The 15,572-nt window shown below is 63.9% G+C and overlaps 4 non-coding genes across 4 annotated transcripts; all 4 read left to right on the top strand.

Annotated features, from left to right (window-relative positions):
- Positions 1–2,774: 2,774 nt before the first annotated feature.
- LOC142869179 (5S ribosomal RNA) lies at positions 2,775–2,893 on the top strand. Its single transcript, XR_012917935.1, has one exon. It is a non-coding gene; the product is annotated as a 5S ribosomal RNA (ribosomal RNA).
- Positions 2,894–6,415: 3,522 nt separating this feature from the next.
- On the top strand, positions 6,416–6,534 carry LOC142869178 (5S ribosomal RNA). The gene has a single exon (XR_012917934.1). It is a non-coding gene; the product is annotated as a 5S ribosomal RNA (ribosomal RNA).
- Positions 6,535–10,052: 3,518 nt separating this feature from the next.
- LOC142869177 (5S ribosomal RNA) lies at positions 10,053–10,171 on the top strand. Its single transcript, XR_012917933.1, has one exon. It is a non-coding gene; the product is annotated as a 5S ribosomal RNA (ribosomal RNA).
- Positions 10,172–13,690: 3,519 nt separating this feature from the next.
- LOC142869176 (5S ribosomal RNA) lies at positions 13,691–13,809 on the top strand. Its single transcript, XR_012917932.1, has one exon. It is a non-coding gene; the product is annotated as a 5S ribosomal RNA (ribosomal RNA).
- Positions 13,810–15,572: the final 1,763 nt, after the last annotated feature.

Genomic DNA, 15,572 nt, shown 5'->3' with positions numbered 1-15,572 from the left:
GTATGCCCATCCCCTCCCCCCACCCGCCCGACACCCACCCGATGAAGGTGATTCCTCTGTGTCCACTTGGGTGTCCGTCGGTTCGTACCCATTTGCTGGTGAGCGCGAGCACGTGGTGCTCGTGTGTCCATTCTTGGGCTACCTGGCTTACTGGAACGGGTTCCAGCTCTGGCCAGGAGAACCACGAGAGGTGCCCTCTCACCGCTGCTCCTCCTAGCTGAATAGCACTCCGTGGTGTCCACGCGCCACATTTCATTTACGCACTCGTGGGTCGATGGGCACTCGGGTCGCTTCCAGGTCTTTGCGATTGTGACTTGTGCCCTGACTCTAACCCTAACCCTTACCCAGCCCCGTCTCCTCCTCGGCCCCTGCCTGACTGACTCCTTCCCGCCCGGCCTGTCACCTGTCACCGTCCTCTGCCCCTGCCTGACACGCTCCTCCCCGCCCGGGCCGTCACCGTCCTCGGCCCCTGCCTGACGGGGCTCCTCCGTCGCCTGGGCCTTCCAAGGGCTTGGTGTGGACGCTGGTTCCAGGACGCCCTCCCAGGAACCCGGTAGCAGGGCGGCCGCAGCGTCTCGCGCCACCCAACCGTCCGCCGGCCGGCGGCCGTCGCTAAGTGGCCTGCGGGGGACGTGCCCCCACTGTGGGGCGGGCGCCCAGCCTGGTGTCTTCTCTGAGGCCCCGTGGCTGCTTTTCCCCCCCGCAAGGGGAGAGCCGCGGAGGTGGGGACCGCCTCCTCGTGGGGACGTACACCCAGCTCTCCACGTCGGATTCCGGGGCTCTCTGTCCTGCCAGAAGGCCCAGCTGGCCTGCGGGTCCTTAGAGTGGCAAAAACATCCGAAAACTGAGATTGAGGGTCCGGTGGTTGTCTGCACTTTTGTGCTGGGCACCCCAGGGAGGCCCGGGGGCTGGCTGGACAACGCGGTCTGCTGGGCGGGGGGGGGGTTTGGAGGAGCAACTGATGCCCTTTGCACTTTGGGTAGCAAGTGTCTGAGGTGTCTCTGAGCCCTGCGCCATGTCGGGGGTGGGGGTGGGAGGTCGGGGGGGGGGTGGAGGAGCAGGAGGAGGAGGAGGAGGAGGAGGTGGGAAGGGCCGTGGCCTGCAGTCGTGTTCCCGGGGTGGCTTCTTCCGCAGGCTGCTTGGCCTGGGCTCCCTGCACCTGGGCCTTTGGAGGACTGGCCCTGTGCTTGCCAACGCTTCCCCTGCAGGGACCCAGAGCTGGGAGGTTGCATCTCTCAGCCCTGGGTCGGGCAGAGCCCCAGCGGGCCATGCCCACAACCTCTCTCAGCACGGGTCCCCCAGAAGGCTCCTTTGGGACCAGGATTCTCTTGCGGGTGGCTCTTTAAGGTCTGGCCCCTGGATGGAGGGGCACCAGGAGTAGAGGAGCAGGAAGGGGAAGGGGGTGGCCGTGCGAGGGGACACTTTCAGGCCAAGTCCCAGCTTCAGCCTGATCCTCCTGGGAACCCCGGGGTGTACGTCACACCTCCTGGTTGTCCCGCTCTGAGACAAGGAGCCGGGCTTCGCATTCCCCCAGCAGCCAGTCGTGGGCTGAGGACACCTGGGGCGTTGGGAACTCCCTGGCTTCTCCTTGGCTTAACATCTGGAGCTGCTTGTGAATCGTGCCGCCACACACACCCGAGTGCAGGTGTCTTCTGCACAGACTGCGGGCCTCGCTCTTCTGAATGCCGCTAGCTCGCCACCCACCCACGGGTGAACCTGGTCAGGGTACTTTCTCTCGGGGGCAGACTCTGATCCTGGCGGGCTACCGGTGTCTCTGTTTGCTCGTTTCTTTCTTCCATTTCGGGAAAGGCTTCCTTACTGGGTGTGGAAATCTCCTATGCCTTTCCTCGCCTATTCTGTCAGCTTTAAAATTCTCTTTCAGTTGCCACCCTCACAGATGGATTAGGAAACTCTTTCCGGTGCACTCATTAGTGAAATGACCTCAATGAAGCTGGAATCCAATATCTAATCGCCGATTTTTAGCGAGTCCACACGCCAGGGTGGTCGGGGTCCAATGCAGCCCCGGCCAGGCCCAGGCCCCTTGGACTGGGCCACAGGAGGACACAGAGGAGGGTCCCGGCCCCCACGGTCGCGTTGCCGGCAGTTCTCCAAGGGCTTGGGCGTTTTCCAGAGGTAGGAGATGGAGGGGACTGATTTCTTCAGCGCCCCACTAACCACGCCACCCCACCCATGGGACACATCCCTAGAGAGAGAGAGAGACGCCCCATACACTCGCTCCCCTCCCCCATGTGCTGTGCCCCAGCCCGGGCCCGGGGGAATAGGCGGCAGCCCACCCACAGGGTGGGGGGCGCAGCTGAAAGGGGTTGTCGGGGAGGGCGGCCCCTGCCTGGGGTCAAAGGGCGGGCGACCCGCGCGTGCGCAATCGGCGGCGGCGGCGGCGGCGGCGGGGGCGGCCACGAGCTGGGGGTGGGCCAGGCGAGGAGAGGAAGGGGGCTGGAAGGTCTCCACCTTGGCGAGTCCAGCCGTGGAGGCGCATCTTGTGTGAGTGTGAGTGAGTGAGTGTGAGTGTGAGTGTGTGTGTGTGTGTGTGTGTGTATAGAGAGACAGCCCCCCACCCCGGCCCGCCGCTCCCTGCCCGCCCCGCCCCGCCCCGCCTGTCACCCCCGTCCCTCGGAGCCCGCCGGACCCGGCCGGTGAACTCAACAGGCCCGCCCGGTGCGGGTCAGCGCCGGCGCGGGGCCTGGGGCGGGAGGAGGCGGCGGGGAAGCGCAGAGAGGCTCGGCTTCTTGAGCGGGGCAGGGGCGCCCTCCGCCGTCTAGGGCCACACCACCCTGAACGCGCCCGATCTCGTCTGGTCTCGGAAGCTAAGCAGGGTCGGGCCTGGTTAGTACTTGGATGGGAGACCGCCTGGGAATACCGGGTGCCGTAGGCTTCTTTTTTTTTTTTTTTTTTGTTTTGTTTTGCCTCTTGTTCTGTCCCCTCTCTGGGAGCGAGGCGGCGGCCCGGGGCGGGGGTCACCCCCACCCTCAGCGCCCGCCGCGGTGCCTGGCGCCCCAGCCCGCACCGTGGGGCCTCCTCTTGTCCCAAGCCGCGACACCGCCGTCACGCGGCAGCATGCGTGGCTTCTGGACTGTCAGGTCTCAGACCAAAGGTCTGCTCTGTGGGAACCGACACGCTGGAGGAAACCTTGAGAGTCTGAGAGGGGAGGGAGTTCCAGAAGAAGGCCAGGATGTCATTTTGAGGGAGTATGTGACCAGAACTCGTCCCGTTGCTTTTGGGGTTCTATGGGCTACACGTAGGAATCTTTGGTGGTGGCACCTGATGTTGGGGGATCCGGAGTCACACCCAGACCTGTCCCACAGGCCTCCTTTTACTTTTCTCTTCGGATTCATTATGTTTAAAAAGTGTCTCTTATCTCTATGATTGCATTTTCTTTTCTCTCTCTTTTCAAGCAGATGATGGGAGTCCAAGTATTAAGGTGACATGTGTTGCCCGTGCCCCCCTCCCCCCTGTGTTCTTATTCATTAACCTCTGATGTTGTTCCAGCGTATTGTGGGGGTACCAATGTTAAGGTCGGGTACGTTGCCCTCTCCCAGCCTCCCCCCTCGGGTCAGAGCCTCAAGTGCGCCCATCCCCCAGTCGGTGCGCACCCACCCCATTCCTAATGGAGGTGTATGCCCATCCCCTCCCCCCACCCGCCCGACACCCACCCGATGAAGGTGATTCCTCTGTGTCCACTTGGGTGTCCGTCGGTTCGTACCCATTTGCTGGTGAGCGCGAGCACGTGGTGCTCGTGTGTCCATTCTTGGGCTACCTGGCTTACTGGAACGGGTTCCAGCTCTGGCCAGGAGAACCACGAGAGGTGCCCTCTCACCGCTGCTCCTCCTAGCTGAATAGCACTCCGTGGTGTCCACGCGCCACATTTCATTTACGCACTCGTGGGTCGATGGGCACTCGGGTCGCTTCCAGGTCTTTGCGATTGTGACTTGTGCCCTGACTCTAACCCTAACCCTTACCCAGCCCCGTCTCCTCCTCGGCCCCTGCCTGACTGACTCCTTCCCGCCCGGCCTGTCACCTGTCACCGTCCTCTGCCCCTGCCTGACACGCTCCTCCCCGCCCGGGCCGTCACCGTCCTCGGCCCCTGCCTGACGGGGCTCCTCCGTCGCCTGGGCCTTCCAAGGGCTTGGTGTGGACGCTGGTTCCAGGACGCCCTCCCAGGAACCCGGTAGCAGGGCGGCCGCAGCGTCTCGCGCCACCCAACCGTCCGCCGGCCGGCGGCCGTCGCTAAGTGGCCTGCGGGGGACGTGCCCCCACTGTGGGGCGGGCGCCCAGCCTGGTGTCTTCTCTGAGGCCCCGTGGCTGCTTTTCCCCCCCGCAAGGGGAGAGCCGCGGAGGTGGGGACCGCCTCCTCGTGGGGACGTACACCCAGCTCTCCACGTCGGATTCCGGGGCTCTCTGTCCTGCCAGAAGGCCCAGCTGGCCTGCGGGTCCTTAGAGTGGCAAAAACATCCGAAAACTGAGATTGAGGGTCCGGTGGTTGTCTGCACTTTTGTGCTGGGCACCCCAGGGAGGCCCGGGGGCTGGCTGGACAACGCGGTCTGCTGGGCGGGGGGGGGGTTTGGAGGAGCAACTGATGCCCTTTGCACTTTGGGTAGCAAGTGTCTGAGGTGTCTCTGAGCCCTGCGCCATGTCGGGGGTGGGGGTGGGAGGTCGGGGGGGGGGTGGAGGAGCAGGAGGAGGAGGAGGAGGAGGAGGTGGGAAGGGCCGTGGCCTGCAGTCGTGTTCCCGGGGTGGCTTCTTCCGCAGGCTGCTTGGCCTGGGCTCCCTGCACCTGGGCCTTTGGAGGACTGGCCCTGTGCTTGCCAACGCTTCCCCTGCAGGGACCCAGAGCTGGGAGGTTGCATCTCTCAGCCCTGGGTCGGGCAGAGCCCCAGCGGGCCATGCCCACAACCTCTCTCAGCACGGGTCCCCCAGAAGGCTCCTTTGGGACCAGGATTCTCTTGCGGGTGGCTCTTTAAGGTCTGGCCCCTGGATGGAGGGGCACCAGGAGTAGAGGAGCAGGAAGGGGAAGGGGGTGGCCGTGCGAGGGGACACTTTCAGGCCAAGTCCCAGCTTCAGCCTGATCCTCCTGGGAACCCCGGGGTGTACGTCACACCTCCTGGTTGTCCCGCTCTGAGACAAGGAGCCGGGCTTCGCATTCCCCCAGCAGCCAGTCGTGGGCTGAGGACACCTGGGGCGTTGGGAACTCCCTGGCTTCTCCTTGGCTTAACATCTGGAGCTGCTTGTGAATCGTGCCGCCACACACACCCGAGTGCAGGTGTCTTCTGCACAGACTGCGGGCCTCGCTCTTCTGAATGCCGCTAGCTCGCCACCCACCCACGGGTGAACCTGGTCAGGGTACTTTCTCTCGGGGGCAGACTCTGATCCTGGCGGGCTACCGGTGTCTCTGTTTGCTCGTTTCTTTCTTCCATTTCGGGAAAGGCTTCCTTACTGGGTGTGGAAATCTCCTATGCCTTTCCTCGCCTATTCTGTCAGCTTTAAAATTCTCTTTCAGTTGCCACCCTCACAGATGGATTAGGAAACTCTTTCCGGTGCACTCATTAGTGAAATGACCTCAATGAAGCTGGAATCCAATATCTAATCGCCGATTTTTAGCGAGTCCACACGCCAGGGTGGTCGGGGTCCAATGCAGCCCCGGCCAGGCCCAGGCCCCTTGGACTGGGCCACAGGAGGACACAGAGGAGGGTCCCGGCCCCCACGGTCGCGTTGCCGGCAGTTCTCCAAGGGCTTGGGCGTTTTCCAGAGGTAGGAGATGGAGGGGACTGATTTCTTCAGCGCCCCACTAACCACGCCACCCCACCCATGGGACACATCCCTAGAGAGAGAGAGAGACGCCCCATACACTCGCTCCCCTCCCCCATGCGCTGTGCCCCAGCCCGGGCCCGGGGGAATAGGCGGCAGCCCACCCACAGGGTGGGGGGCGCAGCTGAAAGGGGTTGTCGGGGAGGGCGGCCCCTGCCTGGGGTCAAAGGGCGGGCGACCCGCGCGTGCGCAATCGGCGGCGGCGGCGGCGGCGGCGGGGGCGGCCACGAGCTGGGGGTGGGCCAGGCGAGGAGAGGAAGGGGGCTGGAAGGTCTCCACCTTGGCGAGTCCAGCCGTGGAGGCGCATCTTGTGTGAGTGTGAGTGAGTGAGTGTGAGTGTGAGTGTGTGTGTGTGTGTGTGTGTGTGTGTGTGTATAGAGAGACAGCCCCCCACCCCGGCCCGCCGCTCCCTGCCCGCCCCGCCCCGCCCCGCCTGTCACCCCCGTCCCTCGGAGCCCGCCGGACCCGGCCGGTGAACTCAACAGGCCCGCCCGGTGCGGGTCAGCGCCGGCGCGGGGCCTGGGGCGGGAGGAGGCGGCGGGGAAGCGCAGAGAGGCTCGGCTTCTTGAGCGGGGCAGGGGCGCCCTCCGCCGTCTAGGGCCACACCACCCTGAACGCGCCCGATCTCGTCTGGTCTCGGAAGCTAAGCAGGGTCGGGCCTGGTTAGTACTTGGATGGGAGACCGCCTGGGAATACCGGGTGCCGTAGGCTTCTTTTTTTTTTTTTTTTTTGTTTTGTTTTGCCTCTTGTTCTGTCCCCTCTCTGGGAGCGAGGCGGCGGCCCGGGGCGGGGGTCACCCCCACCCTCAGCGCCCGCCGCGGTGCCTGGCGCCCCAGCCCGCACCGTGGGGCCTCCTCTTGTCCCAAGCCGCGACACCGCCGTCACGCGGCAGCATGCGTGGCTTCTGGACTGTCAGGTCTCAGACCAAAGGTCTGCTCTGTGGGAACCGACACGCTGGAGGAAACCTTGAGAGTCTGAGAGGGGAGGGAGTTCCAGAAGAAGGCCAGGATGTCATTTTGAGGGAGTATGTGACCAGAACTCGTCCCGTTGCTTTTGGGGTTCTATGGGCTACACGTAGGAATCTTTGGTGGTGGCACCTGATGTTGGGGGATCCGGAGTCACACCCAGACCTGCCCCACAGGCCTCCTTTTACTTTTCTCTTCGGATTCATTATGTTTAAAAAGTGTCTCTTATCTCTATGATTGCATTTTCTTTTCTCTCTCTTTTCAAGCAGATGATGGGAGTCCAAGTATTAAGGTGACATGTGTTGCCCGTGCCCCCCTCCCCCCTGTGTTCTTATTCATTAACCTCTGATGTTGTTCCAGCGTATTGTGGGGGTACCAATGTTAAGGTCGGGTACGTTGCCCTCTCCCAGCCTCCCCCCTCGGGTCAGAGCCTCAAGTGCGCCCATCCCCCAGTCGGTGCGCACCCACCCCATTCCTAATGGAGGTGTATGCCCATCCCCTCCCCCCACCCGCCCGACACCCACCCGATGAAGGTGATTCCTCTGTGTCCACTTGGGTGTCCGTCGGTTCGTACCCATTTGCTGGTGAGCGCGAGCACGTGGTGCTCGTGTGTCCATTCTTGGGCTACCTGGCTTACTGGAACGGGTTCCAGCTCTGGCCAGGAGAACCACGAGAGGTGCCCTCTCACCGCTGCTCCTCCTAGCTGAATAGCACTCCGTGGTGTCCACGCGCCACATTTCATTTACGCACTCGTGGGTCGATGGGCACTCGGGTCGCTTCCAGGTCTTTGCGATTGTGACTTGTGCCCTGACTCTAACCCTAACCCTTACCCAGCCCCGTCTCCTCCTCGGCCCCTGCCTGACTGACTCCTTCCCGCCCGGCCTGTCACCTGTCACCGTCCTCTGCCCCTGCCTGACACGCTCCTCCCCGCCCGGGCCGTCACCGTCCTCGGCCCCTGCCTGACGGGGCTCCTCCGTCGCCTGGGCCTTCCAAGGGCTTGGTGTGGACGCTGGTTCCAGGACGCCCTCCCAGGAACCCGGTAGCAGGGCGGCCGCAGCGTCTCGCGCCACCCAACCGTCCGCCGGCCGGCGGCCGTCGCTAAGTGGCCTGCGGGGGACGTGCCCCCACTGTGGGGCGGGCGCCCAGCCTGGTGTCTTCTCTGAGGCCCCGTGGCTGCTTTTCCCCCCCGCAAGGGGAGAGCCGCGGAGGTGGGGACCGCCTCCTCGTGGGGACGTACACCCAGCTCTCCACGTCGGATTCCGGGGCTCTCTGTCCTGCCAGAAGGCCCAGCTGGCCTGCGGGTCCTTAGAGTGGCAAAAACATCCGAAAACTGAGATTGAGGGTCCGGTGGTTGTCTGCACTTTTGTGCTGGGCACCCCAGGGAGGCCCGGGGGCTGGCTGGACAACGCGGTCTGCTGGGCGGGGGGGGGGTTTGGAGGAGCAACTGATGCCCTTTGCACTTTGGGTAGCAAGTGTCTGAGGTGTCTCTGAGCCCTGCGCCATGTCGGGGGTGGGGGTGGGAGGTCGGGGGGGGGGTGGAGGAGCAGGAGGAGGAGGAGGAGGAGGAGGTGGGAAGGGCCGTGGCCTGCAGTCGTGTTCCCGGGGTGGCTTCTTCCGCAGGCTGCTTGGCCTGGGCTCCCTGCACCTGGGCCTTTGGAGGACTGGCCCTGTGCTTGCCAACGCTTCCCCTGCAGGGACCCAGAGCTGGGAGGTTGCATCTCTCAGCCCTGGGTCGGGCAGAGCCCCAGCGGGCCATGCCCACAACCTCTCTCAGCACGGGTCCCCCAGAAGGCTCCTTTGGGACCAGGATTCTCTTGCGGGTGGCTCTTTAAGGTCTGGCCCCTGGATGGAGGGGCACCAGGAGTAGAGGAGCAGGAAGGGGAAGGGGGTGGCCGTGCGAGGGGACACTTTCAGGCCAAGTCCCAGCTTCAGCCTGATCCTCCTGGGAACCCCGGGGTGTACGTCACACCTCCTGGTTGTCCCGCTCTGAGACAAGGAGCCGGGCTTCGCATTCCCCCAGCAGCCAGTCGTGGGCTGAGGACACCTGGGGCGTTGGGAACTCCCTGGCTTCTCCTTGGCTTAACATCTGGAGCTGCTTGTGAATCGTGCCGCCACACACACCCGAGTGCAGGTGTCTTCTGCACAGACTGCGGGCCTCGCTCTTCTGAATGCCGCTAGCTCGCCACCCACCCACGGGTGAACCTGGTCAGGGTACTTTCTCTCGGGGGCAGACTCTGATCCTGGCGGGCTACCGGTGTCTCTGTTTGCTCGTTTCTTTCTTCCATTTCGGGAAAGGCTTCCTTACTGGGTGTGGAAATCTCCTATGCCTTTCCTCGCCTATTCTGTCAGCTTTAAAATTCTCTTTCAGTTGCCACCCTCACAGATGGATTAGGAAACTCTTTCCGGTGCACTCATTAGTGAAATGACCTCAATGAAGCTGGAATCCAATATCTAATCGCCGATTTTTAGCGAGTCCACACGCCAGGGTGGTCGGGGTCCAATGCAGCCCCGGCCAGGCCCAGGCCCCTTGGACTGGGCCACAGGAGGACACAGAGGAGGGTCCCGGCCCCCACGGTCGCGTTGCCGGCAGTTCTCCAAGGGCTTGGGCGTTTTCCAGAGGTAGGAGATGGAGGGGACTGATTTCTTCAGCGCCCCACTAACCACGCCACCCCACCCATGGGACACATCCCTAGAGAGAGAGAGAGACGCCCCATACACTCGCTCCCCTCCCCCATGCGCTGTGCCCCAGCCCGGGCCCGGGGGAATAGGCGGCAGCCCACCCACAGGGTGGGGGGCGCAGCTGAAAGGGGTTGTCGGGGAGGGCGGCCCCTGCCTGGGGTCAAAGGGCGGGCGACCCGCGCGTGCGCAATCGGCGGCGGCGGCGGCGGCGGCGGGGGCGGCCACGAGCTGGGGGTGGGCCAGGCGAGGAGAGGAAGGGGGCTGGAAGGTCTCCACCTTGGCGAGTCCAGCCGTGGAGGCGCATCTTGTGTGAGTGTGAGTGAGTGAGTGTGAGTGTGAGTGTGTGTGTGTGTGTGTGTGTGTGTGTATAGAGAGACAGCCCCCCACCCCGGCCCGCCGCTCCCTGCCCGCCCCGCCCCGCCCCGCCTGTCACCCCCGTCCCTCGGAGCCCGCCGGACCCGGCCGGTGAACTCAACAGGCCCGCCCGGTGCGGGTCAGCGCCGGCGCGGGGCCTGGGGCGGGAGGAGGCGGCGGGGAAGCGCAGAGAGGCTCGGCTTCTTGAGCGGGGCAGGGGCGCCCTCCGCCGTCTAGGGCCACACCACCCTGAACGCGCCCGATCTCGTCTGGTCTCGGAAGCTAAGCAGGGTCGGGCCTGGTTAGTACTTGGATGGGAGACCGCCTGGGAATACCGGGTGCCGTAGGCTTCTTTTTTTTTTTTTTTTTTGTTTTGTTTTGCCTCTTGTTCTGTCCCCTCTCTGGGAGCGAGGCGGCGGCCCGGGGCGGGGGTCACCCCCACCCTCAGCGCCCGCCGCGGTGCCTGGCGCCCCAGCCCGCACCGTGGGGCCTCCTCTTGTCCCAAGCCGCGACACCGCCGTCACGCGGCAGCATGCGTGGCTTCTGGACTGTCAGGTCTCAGACCAAAGGTCTGCTCTGTGGGAACCGACACGCTGGAGGAAACCTTGAGAGTCTGAGAGGGGAGGGAGTTCCAGAAGAAGGCCAGGATGTCATTTTGAGGGAGTATGTGACCAGAACTCGTCCCGTTGCTTTTGGGGTTCTATGGGCTACACGTAGGAATCTTTGGTGGTGGCACCTGATGTTGGGGGATCCGGAGTCACACCCAGACCTGTCCCACAGGCCTCCTTTTACTTTTCTCTTCGGATTCATTATGTTTAAAAAGTGTCTCTTATCTCTATGATTGCATTTTCTTTTCTCTCTCTTTTCAAGCAGATGATGGGAGTCCAAGTATTAAGGTGACATGTGTTGCCCGTGCCCCCCTCCCCCCTGTGTTCTTATTCATTAACCTCTGATGTTGTTCCAGCGTATTGTGGGGGTACCAATGTTAAGGTCGGGTACGTTGCCCTCTCCCAGCCTCCCCCCTCGGGTCAGAGCCTCAAGTGCGCCCATCCCCCAGTCGGTGCGCACCCACCCCATTCCTAATGGAGGTGTATGCCCATCCCCTCCCCCCACCCGCCCGACACCCACCCGATGAAGGTGATTCCTCTGTGTCCACTTGGGTGTCCGTCGGTTCGTACCCATTTGCTGGTGAGCGCGAGCACGTGGTGCTCGTGTGTCCATTCTTGGGCTACCTGGCTTACTGGAACGGGTTCCAGCTCTGGCCAGGAGAACCACGAGAGGTGCCCTCTCACCGCTGCTCCTCCTAGCTGAATAGCACTCCGTGGTGTCCACGCGCCACATTTCATTTACGCACTCGTGGGTCGATGGGCACTCGGGTCGCTTCCAGGTCTTTGCGATTGTGACTTGTGCCCTGACTCTAACCCTAACCCTTACCCAGCCCCGTCTCCTCCTCGGCCCCTGCCTGACTGACTCCTTCCCGCCCGGCCTGTCACCTGTCACCGTCCTCTGCCCCTGCCTGACACGCTCCTCCCCGCCCGGGCCGTCACCGTCCTCGGCCCCTGCCTGACGGGGCTCCTCCGTCGCCTGGGCCTTCCAAGGGCTTGGTGTGGACGCTGGTTCCAGGACGCCCTCCCAGGAACCCGGTAGCAGGGCGGCCGCAGCGTCTCGCGCCACCCAACCGTCCGCCGGCCGGCGGCCGTCGCTAAGTGGCCTGCGGGGGACGTGCCCCCACTGTGGGGCGGGCGCCCAGCCTGGTGTCTTCTCTGAGGCCCCGTGGCTGCTTTTCCCCCCCGCAAGGGGAGAGCCGCGGAGGTGGGGACCGCCTCCTCGTGGGGACGTACACCCAGCTCTCCACGTCGGATTCCGGGGCTCTCTGTCCTGCCAGAAGGCCCAGCTGGCCTGCGGGTCCTTAGAGTGGCAAAAACATCCGAAAACTGAGATTGAGGGTCCGGTGGTTGTCTGCACTTTTGTGCTGGGCACCCCAGGGAGGCCCGGGGGCTGGCTGGACAACGCGGTCTGCTGGGCGGGGGGGGGGTTTGGAGGAGCAACTGATGCCCTTTGCACTTTGGGTAGCAAGTGTCTGAGGTGTCTCTGAGCCCTGCGCCATGTCGGGGGTGGGGGTGGGAGGTCGGGGGGGGGGGTGGAGGAGCAGGAGGAGGAGGAGGAGGAGGAGGTGGGAAGGGCCGTGGCCTGCAGTCGTGTTCCCGGGGTGGCTTCTTCCGCAGGCTGCTTGGCCTGGGCTCCCTGCACCTGGGCCTTTGGAGGACTGGCCCTGTGCTTGCCAACGCTTCCCCTGCAGGGACCCAGAGCTGGGAGGTTGCATCTCTCAGCCCTGGGTCGGGCAGAGCCCCAGCGGGCCATGCCCACAACCTCTCTCAGCACGGGTCCCCCAGAAGGCTCCTTTGGGACCAGGATTCTCTTGCGGGTGGCTCTTTAAGGTCTGGCCCCTGGATGGAGGGGCACCAGGAGTAGAGGAGCAGGAAGGGGAAGGGGGTGGCCGTGCGAGGGGACACTTTCAGGCCAAGTCCCAGCTTCAGCCTGATCCTCCTGGGAACCCCGGGGTGTACGTCACACCTCCTGGTTGTCCCGCTCTGAGACAAGGAGCCGGGCTTCGCATTCCCCCAGCAGCCAGTCGTGGGCTGAGGACACCTGGGGCGTTGGGAACTCCCTGGCTTCTCCTTGGCTTAACATCTGGAGCTGCTTGTGAATCGTGCCGCCACACACACCCGAGTGCAGGTGTCTTCTGCACAGACTGCGGGCCTCGCTCTTCTGAATGCCGCTAGCTCGCCACCCACCCACGGGTGAACCTGGTCAGGGTACTTTCTCTCGGGGGCAGACTCTGATCCTGGCGGGCTACCGGTGTCTCTGTTTGCTCGTTTCTTTCTTCCATTTCGGGAAAGGCTTCCTTACTGGGTGTGGAAATCTCCTATGCCTTTCCTCGCCTATTCTGTCAGCTTTAAAATTCTCTTTCAGTTGCCACCCTCACAGATGGATTAGGAAACTCTTTCCGGTGCACTCATTAGTGAAATGACCTCAATGAAGCTGGAATCCAATATCTAATCGCCGATTTTTAGCGAGTCCACACGCCAGGGTGGTCGGGGTCCAATGCAGCCCCGGCCAGGCCCAGGCCCCTTGGACTGGGCCACAGGAGGACACAGAGGAGGGTCCCGGCCCCCACGGTCGCGTTGCCGGCAGTTCTCCAAGGGCTTGGGCGTTTTCCAGAGGTAGGAGATGGAGGGGACTGATTTCTTCAGCGCCCCACTAACCACGCCACCCCACCCATGGGACACATCCCTAGAGAGAGAGAGAGACGCCCCATACACTCGCTCCCCTCCCCCATGCGCTGTGCCCCAGCCCGGGCCCGGGGGAATAGGCGGCAGCCCACCCACAGGGTGGGGGGCGCAGCTGAAAGGGGTTGTCGGGGAGGGCGGCCCCTGCCTGGGGTCAAAGGGCGGGCGACCCGCGCGTGCGCAATCGGCGGCGGCGGCGGCGGCGGCGGGGGCGGCCACGAGCTGGGGGTGGGCCAGGCGAGGAGAGGAAGGGGGCTGGAAGGTCTCCACCTTGGCGAGTCCAGCCGTGGAGGCGCATCTTGTGTGAGTGTGAGTGAGTGAGTGTGAGTGTGAGTGTGTGTGTGTGTGTGTGTGTGTGTGTATAGAGAGACAGCCCCCCACCCCGGCCCGCCGCTCCCTGCCCGCCCCGCCCCGCCCCGCCTGTCACCCCCGTCCCTCGGAGCCCGCCGGACCCGGCCGGTGAACTCAACAGGCCCGCCCGGTGCGGGTCAGCGCCGGCGCGGGGCCTGGGGCGGGAGGAGGCGGCGGGGAAGCGCAGAGAGGCTCGGCTTCTTGAGCGGGGCAGGGGCGCCCTCCGCCGTCTAGGGCCACACCACCCTGAACGCGCCCGATCTCGTCTGGTCTCGGAAGCTAAGCAGGGTCGGGCCTGGTTAGTACTTGGATGGGAGACCGCCTGGGAATACCGGGTGCCGTAGGCTTCTTTTTTTTTTTTTTTTTTGTTTTGTTTTGCCTCTTGTTCTGTCCCCTCTCTGGGAGCGAGGCGGCGGCCCGGGGCGGGGGTCACCCCCACCCTCAGCGCCCGCCGCGGTGCCTGGCGCCCCAGCCCGCACCGTGGGGCCTCCTCTTGTCCCAAGCCGCGACACCGCCGTCACGCGGCAGCATGCGTGGCTTCTGGACTGTCAGGTCTCAGACCAAAGGTCTGCTCTGTGGGAACCGACACGCTGGAGGAAACCTTGAGAGTCTGAGAGGGGAGGGAGTTCCAGAAGAAGGCCAGGATGTCATTTTGAGGGAGTATGTGACCAGAACTCGTCCCGTTGCTTTTGGGGTTCTATGGGCTACACGTAGGAATCTTTGGTGGTGGCACCTGATGTTGGGGGATCCGGAGTCACACCCAGACCTGTCCCACAGGCCTCCTTTTACTTTTCTCTTCGGATTCATTATGTTTAAAAAGTGTCTCTTATCTCTATGATTGCATTTTCTTTTCTCTCTCTTTTCAAGCAGATGATGGGAGTCCAAGTATTAAGGTGACATGTGTTGCCCGTGCCCCCCTCCCCCCTGTGTTCTTATTCATTAACCTCTGATGTTGTTCCAGCGTATTGTGGGGGTACCAATGTTAAGGTCGGGTACGTTGCCCTCTCCCAGCCTCCCCCCTCGGGTCAGAGCCTCAAGTGCGCCCATCCCCCAGTCGGTGCGCACCCACCCCATTCCTAATGGAGGTGTATGCCCATCCCCTCCCCCCACCCGCCCGACACCCACCCGATGAAGGTGATTCCTCTGTGTCCACTTGGGTGTCCGTCGGTTCGTACCCATTTGCTGGTGAGCGCGAGCACGTGGTGCTCGTGTGTCCATTCTTGGGCTACCTGGCTTACTGGAACGGGTTCCAGCTCTGGCCAGGAGAACCACGAGAGGTGCCCTCTCACCGCTGCTCCTCCTAGCTGAATAGCACTCCGTGGTGTCCACGCGCCACATTTCATTTACGCACTCGTGGGTCGATGGGCACTCGGGTCGCTTCCAGGTCTTTGCGATTGTGACTTGTGCCCTGACTCTAACCCTAACCCTTACCCAGCCCCGTCTCCTCCTCGGCCCCTGCCTGACTGACTCCTTCCCGCCCGGCCTGTCACCTGTCACCGTCCTCTGCCCCTGCCTGACACGCTCCTCCCCGCCCGGGCCGTCACCGTCCTCGGCCCCTGCCTGACGGGGCTCCTCCGTCGCCTGGGCCTTCCAAGGGCTTGGTGTGGACGCTGGTTCCAGGACGCCCTCCCAGGAACCCGGTAGCAGGGCGGCCGCAGCGTCTCGCGCCACCCAACCGTCCGCCGGCCGGCGGCCGTCGCTAAGTGGCCTGCGGGGGACGTGCCCCCACTGTGGGGCGGGCGCCCAGCCTGGTGTCTTCTCTGAGGCCCCGTGGCTGCTTTTCCCCCCCGCAAGGGGAGAGCCGCGGAGGTGGGGACCGCCTCCTCGTGGGGACGTACACCCAGCTCTCCACGTCGGATTCCGGGGCTCTCTGTCCTGCCAGAAGGCCCAGCTGGCCTGCGGGTCCTTAGAGTGGCAAAAACATCCGAAAACTGAGATTGAGGGTCCGGTGGTTGTCTGCACTTTTGTGCTGGGCACCCCAGGGAGGCCCGGGGGCTGGCTGGACAACGCGGTCTGCTGGGCGGGGGGGGGGTTTGGAGGAGCAACTGATGCCCTTTGCACTTTGGGTAGCAAGTGTCTGAGGTGTCTCTGAGCCCTGCGCCATGTCGGG

The sequence above is a fragment of the Microcebus murinus genome, unplaced genomic scaffold (genome assembly GCF_040939455.1).
Source record: "Microcebus murinus isolate Inina unplaced genomic scaffold, M.murinus_Inina_mat1.0 scaf061_hap2_Mmur4.0, whole genome shotgun sequence".
Lineage (NCBI taxonomy): Eukaryota > Metazoa > Chordata > Mammalia > Primates > Cheirogaleidae > Microcebus > Microcebus murinus.
This window is presented reverse-complemented; position numbering and strand designations above follow the sequence as displayed.